A 15,313-nucleotide genomic window follows, 5' to 3' on the forward strand; every position below is an offset into this window, starting at 1 on the left:
CATATAACAAAAATGGAAGCAATGTGGACTGCCTCTTAAATAAGTGAATTCAGTCATATTAAATAGAAGATGGTGCAAGCGAAATGAAATGCCATAAAAGAGAGATCTGGGGTTTACACTGCCATGGGTGGAATTGTCTATACTAGGTAAATGGGAAACTGTGTGTTCAGACATACACTAGCCTTTGGTTTCAAGCTCATGAATTTGATGCATATGACAGTAAAGTTAACTTTTTCATTTGGACAAAATACCAAAAGTTTTTTGCTGCTTTGTTCTTTTCTCACAAAGGAAATTCCCTTTGTTATTTGTAACTTTGATTGCAAAGGCAGAAAGATCTCTTCTAATAAATGCTTGCCGATATGTTTAGGTTACTATCCTGATAAGCTCAGTTAGGAATCAGTCTAAATTAAACTAGACCAAAATCATAGTTTATAACTGTAGCTAGTTTGAAAACTGGTAGGATGATGCCTGAGTGTTTCTTAAACATTTTTTCTCTTTCTGTGCTTATGAATGGAGTATGATTAATTTGTTAACACTTGCATTCAAAGCAATTGAGATACATGTTCACTTTTTTTTTTAATAAAAATTTCAACATTCATTTAAAATGGTTATTGCTCTAATCTGGCTAATGAAAGACCTTTATTGTTGAAAAGGAATGTAAAAAAGTTTCTGTGAGACTTCAAAAGGATTTTTTTTTTTTCCTTGTCATAGTTTTGTACAAATGGCAGGGGAAACTTAAGTAACTTAAGGTTGTGACTGCTTGGTTTATCAAAGCCCCATTACATGTGCTTATTTTTAAGGAAGCAAGCTTATAAGTGAAGAACTGCGGCTTTCTTAACCTTTAAATATACTTACAGTTCTTAAAGAAAATTAATGAGCTTAATTCCTTTCGTCATGTGATTGAAGCAGTGCGTAAGCTCAACTGTTTTGCTAATTTAGGGTAAAAACAGATAAAGACAGTAGCTTGTAGTGTTTATTGAAAATTTATGTGAGAATAATGCAAATAATAAAGAGAAAATGGAACTAGCAACTATTAAAGTGTGGGGGGCAGTGTCTCACTAAAAGAAATAATTAAGGTGTATGTGGCATTTTATATGTATCTATATTTATAAAAACAAAGAAAATTACTCACAAATTAAATTGTGAATACTTACCAGATAATTAAATATACAGTAGGAAGAAATTAATAGAAGTTTGATTTTTCAAAAAGTCTCAGAATATTAGGTAGGTTCCAGAGGATTGCAATAAAATAATGCTGTGTTTTATTTAATATAGGTAAATTCAATGACCAGGATAATTATAGGCTTGTCAGACCTGTATTAATCCAGGCAAGATAATGAAGGGCCTGATACAAGACTCAATTAATACAAAATTAAAAGGAGTTATAGAATAATTAATGCCAATTGGCATGCATTTATAGACAATAGATTTTCTTAAATTCACTTTATCTCTTCTGATGAGATAAAAAGTTTGGTTTGTAACTGTAATGTTATTAATGCAATGGAAGTATTTAGAGCAGTTGACTTGCTACCATCTGGCATTTTAGCTAAGAAAATAAGTAAACGTACAGTCAGCTAGTGCATATTAAATGGATGTAAAATAGCAATTGAGAGGGCTCAAAATGTACTTAGAAATCGTAGCAATGAAGTGGAAGAAAAATAAATTCATTATTGGAAAAGGTCTGTAAACACAAATGACTGAGGTAATGGTAAATTTTTGGGAGAGAGAGGGAAAAGAGAACTGCGTGATCGTGTTGATCATATGCAAAGTTACATATTAGGAAATAACAAATGACTGTCGTATATCACTGGTTGGGCTTGGTAGTGACTCTAAAAAGTTGTGTCTTGATGGTACACATAAGCTGTGTCTATCTACCTATCTGCTGTAACATCATTAGGTTGTCTTCAAAAAGAAGCCCAAGTCTGTAGCTGAGCAAGTAGGAAAGCTGAGAAAATACATCTGGGGTTCTAGCTTGGCTTGCCCGTGCTCGTTGTTGTTGTTGTAGTAATCACTGTTCTGGCACATGGCAGTATGGTCCAAGCTTTTCCCATACCTGACCACGGCATCCTGCACTGCCCCAGCCAGGCACAGAGCGATTGCTTCTGCTGCTGCGTGTTGGCTGGGAAGGGCGTGTGGGCGCCCAGATGGGGTGAGGCAGGCCTTGTGGAGGGCTGTGCTAGGTGCAAGTTGGTTCTTGAGCAGCTGCTGCTGTGGAGAGAGGGGAGGATAATGCAGGTGTAGAGTAAGGCATTGGTCCTGAATGGCCCTGACCAGCCTCACCTGGGGCTTCCACCCACAAGCCCTGCCTCATGGGCCCAGGGCAGAGATGAAATATGTCATGCTCAGCTCCCTGTCCCTTAGGAAGTGTCAGTCCATCGTCTGTGCCTTGCTGCTGGTCTGGCTCCTGCAGTTGCTGAGGACAGGGTGCAGCCTTGTTGCAATGTGATAGGCACCGTCCTTTAGGTATGTGTTGTGTATCCAAAGGGCAGATACTGAACTCCCTCTGCCTTGTCCTTAGGTTTTAATCTGTCTACCGCACAAACTGGTTAGATCTTGCTGATTTTGAGTGTGTCCAAAGATACAACATTAGGTACCCGGGGTATTTAAAAGTCAAATGGGGGGGTGTGTGTGTATATATATGTGTGTGTGTGCATATATGTTAAAAAATGTTTGGGAATACGGTAAACTTAAGAACATCCTTCATCATGTTTGGGCTTCTTAAGTGAAACTTGAGTGTTTGATTTTGTCCTCTCCAAATACCGGCTTAAAGAGATGAGAGACAAAGAAAAACAAAAATGAAACAGGAAAGGAGGATTCAAAAACATTCCTTCAAGAGACAGGACAAATTTTTTTTCACTAAACTCTTGAACTGACAAGGCTGACCTTGTTAGTCATTAGTTGGTTTCTGTTTGTCATTAGTCCTGACTGATTACAAAAATTTACTTTGACTGCTTATGTATTTTGCTGTTGTCATTTAGGTCATAACCTTGTAGCAACCAGTTTCACAGACTAATTGCCCTATGTATGGAAGAAGGGATGATAAATAGGAGCTTTGAATTTTCCTTTCTTTACTTGTCTGAGTGGTCATCTTTTGCAAGAGAAAATGAACGGACATTAAGAAATTATATTTTCTATCAGTTTATTGTATTTCTTCAAGAATCTCTTCCTTGCCCTATCACTTGGGTATAGAGACTGAGCACTTCTAATCACCTCTATCACCTGTGTATTAATCTGCTATCATCTGTGCCTTTTGAAATGAAGAATCTTCAAATGAACACAGTATACTACTTCAGTATAAATTTGATTTCTGTGATGACTTTATACTCTTTCACCTTATCCTATTCTTTTCTTATGCGCAATAGCAATGTACTACTTTTTTGACTGTTGCAGTACATTGATCAGTATTACAGTAGTTTCAAAAGTGTTTCATTTGAGATTCAGACATTTCCAGAGCTCAATGTATCTTTAATGTATTAATGATTCATGTGTAAACATTAATTTATAACATCTTCACTACAATTGGCTTTCCTTTATTTCTTCAGCAAAGTTGTTCTCAATACCCTTTTCAGTATCTGGAGGATGCACTGAAGCATCTCATGCTAACTTCATTTAATGCACTAAACGTAATTTTACGGATGGGATTTTCCCCTAGTCTAGTCAAAGTCTTCCAGGAAATCCTACAGCGCAAATTTTTTGGACCTATGCTGTTCTGTTTGCATACTACTTCAAAGTTGCCATTGTGCAGAAATATAACTGCAGCTAGCTATTTGGGGTGATGACATGCAGGTTCCTTTTTCCATCTGAACTGACACCAGGGAAGCAATTTCTGGCTTGATTAGGTGCCTACCATGACTTTCAGGCTGGTTGGTTGAGGATGACCTGTACTTAAATTGTGAGGAAACAGAGTTGATTTTCAGCTGGCCCCCACTGCCCCCTGAATGATACGTTGAACTCTGTGCTGCTCACGGGTGGCAGCCTGGAGCAGCCCGCTGTTGCGGTGCAGGGCTTTTTAGTTGTGTTTGGTTCTGAATTCGCTTTCAGTTATCTTCCTGTTTTGGGCAGATGAACCTGGGCCTGTCCTTTGTAGGTCTCTAATGGGGTTAATAGGAGGGGTGAGCTTGGTCAGTTGTGCCTCAATAAGCCCGTGAGAGATGTGAGGCAGGAGGGAGGAACTGGAAAAGGTGAAAGCAAAGAGCAGATCTGTAGCTCCTGCTGATGGAAATGTACTCTAGGTCAGCCGCTGCCTTCCTGAAGCAAAGCATTGGTACTGAGTCAGCACGTGGGACCTTTTTTCTTAAAGACTTGTCTGAAGAAAGAGGATTCATTCATGACCTGATGCTTTGATTTCCTATGCCCTGCAGATAGTCCTGAACGGGTGGGCTTGCTTGGGTTCAGCAGGAAGGTGACACTGACAAACGAATCAGTACGACTGGTTAGCTGGAGGTTGCACACCAAAATTTCGATTAATGCTACCCCCTGTTAAGTCTGTAGTTGAAACCTGGGAAGAAAAACCCTTTAATAAATCCACAGAGAAGTTTGGGAAGGTTGAAAGGTCAATGATAGAAATAATCCAATCAAGGTTTATGCTTTCATTTTGTTCAAATTTTCATTTTCGGGATCTATTGAAAAATCTGTTACTTTGTTACCTGTACAGTTCAAGTTCCAAACATTTTTTCCTTAGTACTGGAATTTTTAACTTTTAAATTGTGCTTGAGGATATTTAGGGATTTTTTTTTTTTTTAGGGGTATTTAAACAGTTGTTAGCATAATGTTTCATAAAAATGTAACACAACATACAGCATGATTTTTTCTGAAGCATATACAATGTTTATAAAGTCTTTAAAGGAAAGAAGTCTACTGATTACATTCTGTAACTATGAAATGCCTTGCATAAAATACCATATATATTAAAAAATCTGCTTCCATTAAAAGATGATGTATGCAGTTGCCTCTAGTGAGGGACACGGCTATGCTGATGGCACAAATACTATTCTAGTAAGTCTTAGAAGCATACTCTGAGAAGTGTAGTAGCCGAGGAGCATTATATTATTTTGCCACTACTTGCTTGATGTAGGAAAGTATTTACAGCAAGTAAGACTGAAAATTGAGAGGTGATGGAGATGAAATTTTACTGTCTAGTGAGGTCTTAACAGTTAATAAAGAGGCACTAAATTCTTTCTGCTTTAAGTTGAAGTGAGACTTGGTTGGCATGATTGTAATTAGGGGAAACTGCCTTCACCATTCCTCTTTGTTCATGATCTACAGGGAACTATCTAGAGCTCAGGTGATTCCTATGTATTTGCTATTATGTTGTGGTGGGTTGACCTTGGCTGGATGCCAGGTGCCCACCAAGGTGCTCTATCACTCCCCTCCTCAGCTTGACAGGAGAGAGAAAATATAGTGAAAGGCTTGTGGGTTGAGGTAAGGACAGGGACATCACTCAGCAATTACCATCACAGACAAAACAGACTCGTCTCGGGGAAAATTAATTTCATTTATTGCCAACAAAATCAGAGTAGAATAATGAGAAAACAAAAAACAAATATTAAAACACTTTCCCCCCACCCCTCCCTTCTTCCTGGGCTTAACTTTACTACTGAATTTCTCTACCTCCTCCCTGCTGAGAAGCACAGGGAGAGGGGGAATGGGGTTTGTGGTCAGTTTGTCACATGTTGTTTCTGCCGCTCCTTCCTCCTCGGGGTGGGGACTCCTCACACTGCCCCTGCGCCAGCGTGGGGTCCCTCCCATGGGATGTGGTCCTCCATGAACTTCTCCAATGTGAATCCTTCCCATGGGCTGCAGTTCTTCACCAACTGCTCCAGCCTGGGTCCCCCCACGGGTGCCGTCCTTCAGGAACAGGCAGCTCCAGCCTGAGTCCCCACGGGGTCACAAGTCCTGCCAGCAAACCTGCTCTAGCTGGGGCTCCTCTCTCCATGAGTCCTGCCAGGAGCTTGCTCCAGCAAGGGCTTCCCATGGGGTCACAGCCTTCTTTGGGCATCCCCCCGCTCAGGCATGGGGTCCTCCATGGGCTGCAGGTGGAGATCTGCTCCACTGTGGAGCTCCATGGCTGCATGGGCACAGCCGGCCTCACCATGGGCTTCACCATGGGCTTCACCATGGGCTGCAAGGGAATCTCTGCTCTGGTGCCTGGAGCACGTCCTCCCCCTCTTTCTTCAGTGACCTGGGTGTTTGCAGGGTTGTTTTTCTCACATATCCTCACTCCTCTCTCCAGCTGCAATTGCTGTTGCCATTTCTCCCCCCACCCTTCTTAACCACATTATCCCAGAGGCACTATGTCTGTTGCTGATGGGCTCGGCTTTGCCCACTGGTGGGTCCATCTTGGAGCCGGCTGGCACTGGCTCTGTTGGACATAGGGGAAGCTTCTAGCAGCTTCTCACAGAAGCCACCCCTGTAGCCCCCCGCTATCAAAACCTTGCCACACAAACCCAAAACATGTTTTTCTGGGCAGGGGAAAGTTTGATCTTTTGATGCCACTCCCCCTCACCCCTCCAGTGCTCTGAGCATCACAGGGAAATTAGCTCAGAAAAGACAGTCATCTTTAATCAAGGTGTATCAACAACTGCTTCTTAATATCCTCTTGTAAAGGGACTAATGGCAGTATTATGCCTTGAGGATCTTGCTGAGCATGGGAGTTCCTACAGTGGTTTGTTTGGTGTAGCTCCTTGTTCAGGGCTGTCTGACATGTTCGCGCCATGTGTCCTTACTCAGAGCTAGATCTGTTAAAGCCATAACATCCATGTAGCGGTTCTCACAATGGAGAAATTTAGTGTCTGTAAGCTGCTTACCCTTCTCAGGATTACCACTCGGTAAAATATTTTTCTCTAGTCTCTGTGTAGGGCATTACTGTGATATAATATACTACGCACCTCTATCTTACAATTGTGAACAAAACTGATTCTATTTTATGCGCAGTCAGTTTAAAGGTAATGCCTCAGAATCATTATTAATTAAAAAATAGTTGCAAGTTGGTGTGTCATATTCTTTTAATGTGAGCTGATATTTTACTGAGTTGAATAAATGGTGGTAGTGGGGATTATAACTATCTACGTTTGCTTTGGTATATCAGTTTAAAATACCTGTGATGCTCATGTAGTGTGGGTAAGATTTTTAGCAAGGTGAAATGTATTCTTGGGGTGGAATCAACTGTTCAAAGTAAAGAAAGCCACAACCTAGGAGAAAACGTGGCTACCTGTACGGATGCTTATTTGCAGGTGGGAAGACCTGGGCTCTCATCCGTGCTTTTCTGACCTTTGAATGATGTCTGTTCACTGCAAAATATGTAAGTTGCATTCCAGACCTGGATGTTTTTGTCCTTGTGCAATAGAGCTCTAATGGTAGTTGTCTTTTATTCAGTATATCATGTAGTTTAGATTTTTAGCTTCTTCTAAAGAATATGGCTTGTAATAGTAATTACTGGGCTTGGTTGTGCAGCCTATCTTATAAAAGAATAACATTTTTGCAGCCCTTTATCAAGATAATGTGATTAGGCCAAGACAACGGCTACTCGTTTTCTGGCTTGAAGGCACATAAGGTCAGCAAATGAGGCGGCTGGCTATAGAAACACCTTTTGTTATTTTCTTGTTTAACTACAAGTGAAACTAAATGGCAATAGCAAGAGAATTTATTTTTCTCTCCTGGCATTTGTTCTGCCGTATGGACTACCATAGTTTTGAAGGGCTGCCTGAAGTTGTCCCAGATGTTTCTTACAGCAAAATACAGCTGCATTAATATGAAGGTGAATTGAAGGTGAAAACACATGCTCTTCAGATGGTTCTGGATCTGCTGAATTCAAGGAAGGCAAAAGAAAGATTTGTTCCATGAGAGAAGAATATTTTTAAAAACATGTGGATGATGACTACAGTGAAGTAGTCTATTAAACATGAGACTGAAATTATCATCATGCTGATTAAAAAGGGAAAAGAAAAAGAAGCGCTGATCTCCTAAGATTTCAGCCAGCTTGGGCTAACTTCGAAGTACATTTGGAAAATAGGTCTTATCTTTCTTTGACTTTGAACTGCACCAAAAATGTTACAAGAATACCTTTGGATCAAAGAGTTCAGGAGCAAACTTTTAAATTTTAGGAGATTAATGGTTGGATTTAAGATTCTGACTGTGTTCCATTTCTGGTAGTGATCAGTATCTTGATTATTCTTTTGCTTATGATATGATAGTATAGCTTCACAGATGTGAGTGGTGTCATGTTAAAATAAAACTGATGCAGAAAGAGTCGGTAATTTTTCTCATCTGAGCTTTTTTGTGTCTTTGGAACACATCAGTTCTTCTTAGAAGCTTGGTGGTGGTGTAGTAGGCATCTAAAATTATTAATAGTTTTAAAAACAAACACCTTCTGGGTTCACTTTTAAAAAGTACTTAGTTTAGTTTCTGCCCTTACACTTTGCATTCAGTTAACCATTTGATCATTTCATGTGGTAATTATGTTGATCTATGTTATTTAGGTATTGGAAGGTACTGAACATAAAAAATTTGTGACATTAATAACTTAATGGCATGCTCCATTTTTTAGTGTGAGAGTATTTAGACCAAAAATACATAGGTCATTATCTGTAAACCCAGGGCCATATTGTAGAATATAGATTTGGCTGTTCCTCTTCTAGTGTGTAACCCTGTGCCTACCCCTGTTATTCTGATCTCAGTTAGTTTTAAATTAAAGCTTGATTTGGATTGAAAAACCTGTTCACTGGAGTTCATCAGTGTATGCTATTTCAGCAGTTTACTTCTTGGTTTATAATGGAATGTATTCTTTTAGTGGGAGTACCAAGAACTGCATAATTAAGGAATAGCATGCAGGTGAATGACCTAGGTATTTCGTACTGTTCAGCTGGGAATAAGCTTAAATATTTTTCATATTTCATTGTATTAGCCAACAGAGGAAACAAGCTTGTATGAAAATCTTTCATCTAAATCGGGCAAATGGTTATGTATTAATATTTGCTGGTATTAGGTGTAGTGCTTTACACTAGGCATAGTACAATAACGGTATTTAGTTTAGAAAAAGTCTGTCTTTGCGATATCAGGATATTTGTTTTTTACTATACTGTATGTCTGTCTTCTGAGCTCACTGTATCACATCAGGAATTGGTGGCCTGGCCTGGAAATAGTAAAAGCAGATTGTGAGAAATCACCTGCACCTGGGAATACAATAGTCTTGTCTAATAAGAGCAATAATAAAGTAGATTATAAAGTCATCTTCAAAAATGAGATGCTAGAATGAAAAAAAATTAAGCCAAAAGAGAAAGCAAGTCTTATAATGGATTTAGATAAGTCTTGCACAAGATTTATGTGACTAAGTGGAATAAAAACAACAACCAAAAAATCACAATTTGATTTCCTGCTGTCCCTACCCTGGGATTTCTGTGAAGACCTGCAGTATATTTCAAATCATGTTTTCCGGTGCAAGGAGTGGCTGTGATTTGTCCTAAAGAAGCTTTTCTTTTTTTTTTCTTCTTTTTTTTTCCCCCACAAGAAAGAACTGTTAAACTTCAGTGGAAAGCCATCTACCCCTAGGCTAACTTAGCTTTTTAGAATAACTTTGTAATTGATGAAGTTTGAGTTGTGCATGTTTACAGTGTTTGTAGTGCATGTGTTAAGGAGGCCTGATGCATTTTATTTGCGTGAAGACTGGAAAATGAGTGGAATCCTGTAATTCACCTGAACAGGCTGTATGCAAGTGAATCGGGTCTAGGATGGTGGGCAAACAAGCATGTGTCATTGTGTTAGATCTCATGGGAAAGCGTGCACTCTCGGCTGTAAAGGGGGGATTAACTTCCTAAATTAGGTGTATGGTACACTTAAAAGGTGCCAGGCTTGTTTAAAGGAGTTGCTTTCCTTTGTGTGTCTGGTTGGTTTCTTTTTGTTTGTTTGGGTTGGTTTTTTGGTGTGTGTTTTGTTTTCTTCCAGAAGAGTCATGTAGCATAGGGACTGCATGCAAAGATTTCTGTGTTTCAGATCTCAAATGTGACCCAGAGAAAACAGAAAAGTAGTTTGAGGAACTCACATGGCAACCTGAGGAGGGCCTTTTATCCAATAAAAGGGCCCATAGATGAGTATTTATCAATTTTGTGAGATCCCACTTCAACAACTTGTCGGTTTTTTTGTAGGGTGTTGTCTAATTCCATGACTGAACTTATTTGGATTCTGCATATGTTCAGCTCCTTGTTAGTTTTTGGCCCTTACAGGAAGTAGAGAGCAGAGTTGTCATTGTCATTTACTAACTGTGACACTTTGAAAACAATTCTTGTCACTATTTCCTTAAGCAATTTGATACTTGCTTTGTTAAAGTGTGTATGTTTTAAAGTCAAATGTTCTCCTGCCTGCATCAGAGGTGCCGTGTAACTGCATTAGCCTTGGTGTGCTTTGGCAACCGACGGGAAAATAAAAGTCAATAAATTATAAACTACAACACTGACAGACTCTGAGGGCACAAAGTGAAGTAGATATGAGCTGTGGGGGATAATCTGAACAAGTATATCTTTCTCTTCAAATTACCTATTGCCACTTTAGTGTTAGATAAGTGTGTTTTAAGTCAGTTCTCTATGGTTCATACTGTTTGGGTTGGCATGGGGGGTTCTGTTGACAGATTCACCTGTGTGTGTTTTCCTCTGTTATCTTCAAATCCTACATAGAGAACTTAAAATCACTCTCCATTTTGCTGTATTTGACATAACTATTGACTGTCCAAACACTGTCTGCTTTTAGGAAGCTAAGCTTTGTTTGAGCATCTGGACCATCCAATTTCCTGCAACCCCAGATTACTTTTTACCTTGTTGGTTGACACGGGTAAGCCTTTAAGGCTACATAGCATGGGTCTAGTAGAGATAAGCAGTTAGATGTGTTATCATTTACTTGAACTATACAATGATGTGGTGAGACACTGAGGGGGGAAACAAATGTATGTCCCTGTTCTTAGGTGTGGTGTCTAAGTGCCTGGCACTTGGTATCTCCTTCACTTGCCCCTGCAAGCTTTTTGTGCTCTTCAGAGAGGATGGAAGGGACCTTCTCCAGGGCTGGAGAGGCCTAGGCTTCTCTGGGCTGGTCAGAAGCTGTGTAACTACTCATTCAGCACTAAGCCAGAGCATCAGTCCTGCTGAAAATTGTGGTGTGAAGCACGGGCTCTGTGATAGCCAAGGCATGTTCAGGTCATTTAGAAGAGACCTGATAACCAGGATTGCTACTTATTTGCAGAATAACTTAGTGTAGGTTAAAGTCCCTGGACAGCAGTCAACCTAAACAATGTTGATATGATCTGGTCCCACTGCTTATGGCATTTTCCTTTCCCCTACCCTTCCGCTTTTACCGCTACGTGTGTAGTGCTCTGTGAAGGATGGTTAGCCAGTTCATCACATGGTTATGTATAAATGATGTTAGAATCTCTGCTGAATGAGTTAACTTGATCTTGAAGCGAAATATTTCATTCAGCTGCTTACAGCTGTGTGAGTATTTTAACTGAATATTCTGAAATATTCTGAATACTGAAACTAGCCAAAGCTTTCCACAGCATTTTCAAGTCACTTATTTTTTCTGGTTTTGATCAATTGATCAATTTGTTGGACTTGATGATCTTGAAGGTCTTTTCCAACCTTAGTGATTCTGTGATTCTGTAATAATTGGCAAAAACAAACCTCTAACCTGAAGGCTAAATGTAGCAAAATTCCCTTTGACTTCAGTGGCGCAGAATTCTTATCCATCCTATAAGCTCTTGATTTGCTAGTCGTCAATATTTATTTTTTTTTTTTAATTTTTATTTTCCAAACTTTTTTTCCTGGATAGTAGAGCTATTTGAATGGGTCTGTTAAGGGTCTGTGCTTGATTTCCATCTTTGACGACACTGGAGATTTTGCTTCCCAAAGACTATGTATAGCATGTGTCTAACAGGAAAAGAGAAAAGAATTTTAATCTATTTGAGGTTTGGTTTATTGGTGTTATTAGCCATCAATCTTAATAATATCTTAACTCCAATTTTTGCACAAATTTAATAATATGAATACTTTCAGTCTCTTGGAAGACTTGCAAAACCAATTATAGAAATGTCAGAATTTCCATAGGAAGGTAACCTTCCTCTTAGCAGTAGCAGGGGAACAAAACAAACTGATAGTGATTAAAGTGTCAGGATATAATTGCATTTTCTTCCAAATAAACCATCAACTCTCAATAAATAATTAAAACAAGGCATGTTCCTCAGGATGCAACAGTTCAGTAGCTGTGATTAAAAAGTGCTAGGAGCCATTATTAGATTTTTTTTTATGATAAATTTTCTCTTATTGTCAGACTGTCAGTTTTTATTACCTTGCTGTTCTTTGGGGTATATTTTCTTTTCCCCAGGTTTATTGGGAAAGCATAACTTGTGTCACAGACTGTAATGAGATATATGCTCCATGATGATTTCACAAGTGACCTTTGAATGATCTCGATTCTAGAAACACGTGAATCTAGACTTATGAATGATAATTAAATTTTTCAAAGCAGTGTCCCAAGAGCCATAATATGTCTACCTAAAGCTTTGACATATATATTAAAGAGTCTATTTCTCAATTTTTCTTCATATTGTCTCTAGCTAATTGCTTACTATTTGGTGGCTTAATAAGACATTCAGTTTTAATAAAAAACATAAAACCCAGAAGGACTTAGGGAGCATAATATAGCCATGAGAGTGGACTGTGTCCAGCTCATTGGTAATGATGAAGCACAAACTAAATCAAAGGTATTTTGACTTCCAGAATCCAGGGGTATTTTGTGGGACTATCAGGCTGCACTGGTCTTAAACCTCAAGCTGTCTTTATTAGGCACAATAAATGATGTATCTCAGTGTTGCTCTTAATTTTCAGAATTGGAGCACATCTTTTAAAACTGTGGTCATATTTTCCCCTATATCTTTTGTTCACTGTGATTTAAACTTTCTTTTTTTCCTGGGATAACATTTCTTTTCCTGATCTGGGCTGTTTGCACAGTCTCCTCTAAATGATGAAACTATTGAAAACATACTTCTTTTTTTCCTCTATAAATTGAGGTTTAAACATGAATCTTAAATTTTCCTTTTGCTTCATTAAACCTCTCAGCTGATTAAGTCTCTTGAGCAGGCACAAATTAAATGAAAAGTGAGTAAAATGTTCTGTAAAACAAATGGTTAGCAAAAAGTTGTCATTGGTCTCTATCAAATCTGTTTTTAATATTGTATATGTTTTGGACAGTGAATAGGGGCTTTTAAAATCTCGTTGTCAGAAACTTACTTTGGAAGGTCTAAATTGTTGAAGAGCAACATCAAAATAGATGTTAGGCTGTATAGTGCTGCCCAGTCTTTGACAACTCTGGATATGTGAAGGAATGGAGTGTTAGACACTTGGAGAATTTAAGATACAATCTGAGAAATGTAGGCACCTTTGCAACTGGGCAGCAGCTGAGGAGGACTTCTCAGGATCATAGTTTTGGATATAAGCCACGCAATTCAACTAATTCTGTAATGACTCTACTGAAACAAAAGATCTCAGTAGAAGAGAGTGAGTTGCAGGTTCGTAGCAAGCATTGGGCTTAGAATGAAAATGAGTGTTCCCAGTGCGTTTTAAGCCCAGGCCAAGTGGGGAAAAATTCTTTAAAGTCCGAGTCAAATCTTTTTACTGTTACAAATAACCACATCTGTGTCTTTGGGAAAGACTTTGGTTAGCTTGCTGGAAGTAGTTCTGTACATAACATAAATATTAAATGGAAGTTTCTCTGAGGAACTAATATAGAATCGCAGAATCATTTAGGTTGGAAAAGACCTTTAAGATCATAAAGTCCAACTGTTAGCCTAGCACTACCAAGTCCACCACTAAACCATGTCCCTAAGCATCACATCTACCTGTCTTTTAAATACCTCCAGGGGTGGTGACTCAACCTCGTCCCTGGGCAGCCTGTTCCAATGCTTGACAACCCTTTTGGTGAAGAAATTTTTCCTAACAGCCAATCTAAACCTCCCCTGGCGCAACTTGAGGCAGTTTCCTTTTGTCCTATTGCTTGTTACTTGGGAGAAGAGACCGACCCCCACCTTGCTACAACCTCCTTTTAGGTACTTGTATAGAGGTGGATATCCAGTAAAAGCTGGAGTTGCTGGAGGGACAGAATTGCTAGGAGAGGACACATCGCAGTGTCAGTGCTGTCAGCTGGGAGGGAGCCGAGATGAGTAGCTCAGACTGGACACCTCACTTCTAGATAGATGAGTATATATTTATTTTTATATATAATATAGATATATCCTGAGAGATCTGTAAGTTCAGACTTATAAAGCTGTCTAACGAAGAAAGAACCAAAACTGATTCCAGCCTTTTGCTATCTTTGTGAAGGTGTAAACATGTCATTCTTAAGCCTGGGGCGTAGTGGTTCTGTAGAAATGAAACAAGCATTTTTAAAACTAACAAATGGGCCAATGTGCACAAAAACCTCTCTGTAGGTGAAGGCTGCTTTCCATTTCCAAGCCCAAGCTTTGAGTACATGTGCATACTCACACTAGTGCTTTACCATTGAATGCCTGCCCCTTTTCATGCCGGTGGGGTAAACTGGATGTTCTCCTTGGAAACTCTTCTAGTTTCATTTAGTTTAGGAAAGTGAAGTGGATACAAATGATCAATGCACAGCATACGCTACCAGTCTCTCTGCTTTTAAATTCCCTTTTGAATGTAATACCATAGTAACATCTGTTGTTCAGAGCACCACAGATCACTTTCTTTTGAGTGTAAAGGTTCACTGAGCACTGATAGTTTACTAAAAATAGAAAAATTTTCATGCTAATAGCTGATGAGCAACTATTCAATAGCTAATGTTATCCTGATAGGTCACACTAAAGACTTGGCTCACAGAGCTGAGCTGTTATCATCTTGCTCTCCAGGAGTCGATCTCATTAGTAAAAAAAAAACCAACCAAATTGATAATTTCATGGAATCTATATTTTAATCTTTTATCTGTCTATAGTTCTATACTTTCATATGAAGCCTGATCCATGGCTTGTACATTCCAGTAATGTTTTGGATCTTGAACAAAATATTCTGCTTGGGTCTACAGAGATATTTCAGCAGGATGAGTGTCTGTGATTCACTTGCACAAAACTGTTTTCCAGATCTCCATTATCACTGAAACAAATTACAGGGACAGACAGAACTCAACCATTCAGTGACATTAACCTGCTTCCCCATATGCTGATCTCACCTTGATCAAATCTCCACTCTGTGTAGCAGGCTGTAAAAATGGAATTGCCTTGCAGCATGCCCTCCAGGTCTGCTAATGAAGTCTAATTCCCACTGGGGAA

The sequence above is a fragment of the Phaethon aethereus genome (assembly GCF_964289735.1).
Source record: "Phaethon aethereus genome assembly, chromosome: 4".
Taxonomy (NCBI): Eukaryota; Metazoa; Chordata; class Aves; order Phaethontiformes; family Phaethontidae; genus Phaethon; species Phaethon aethereus.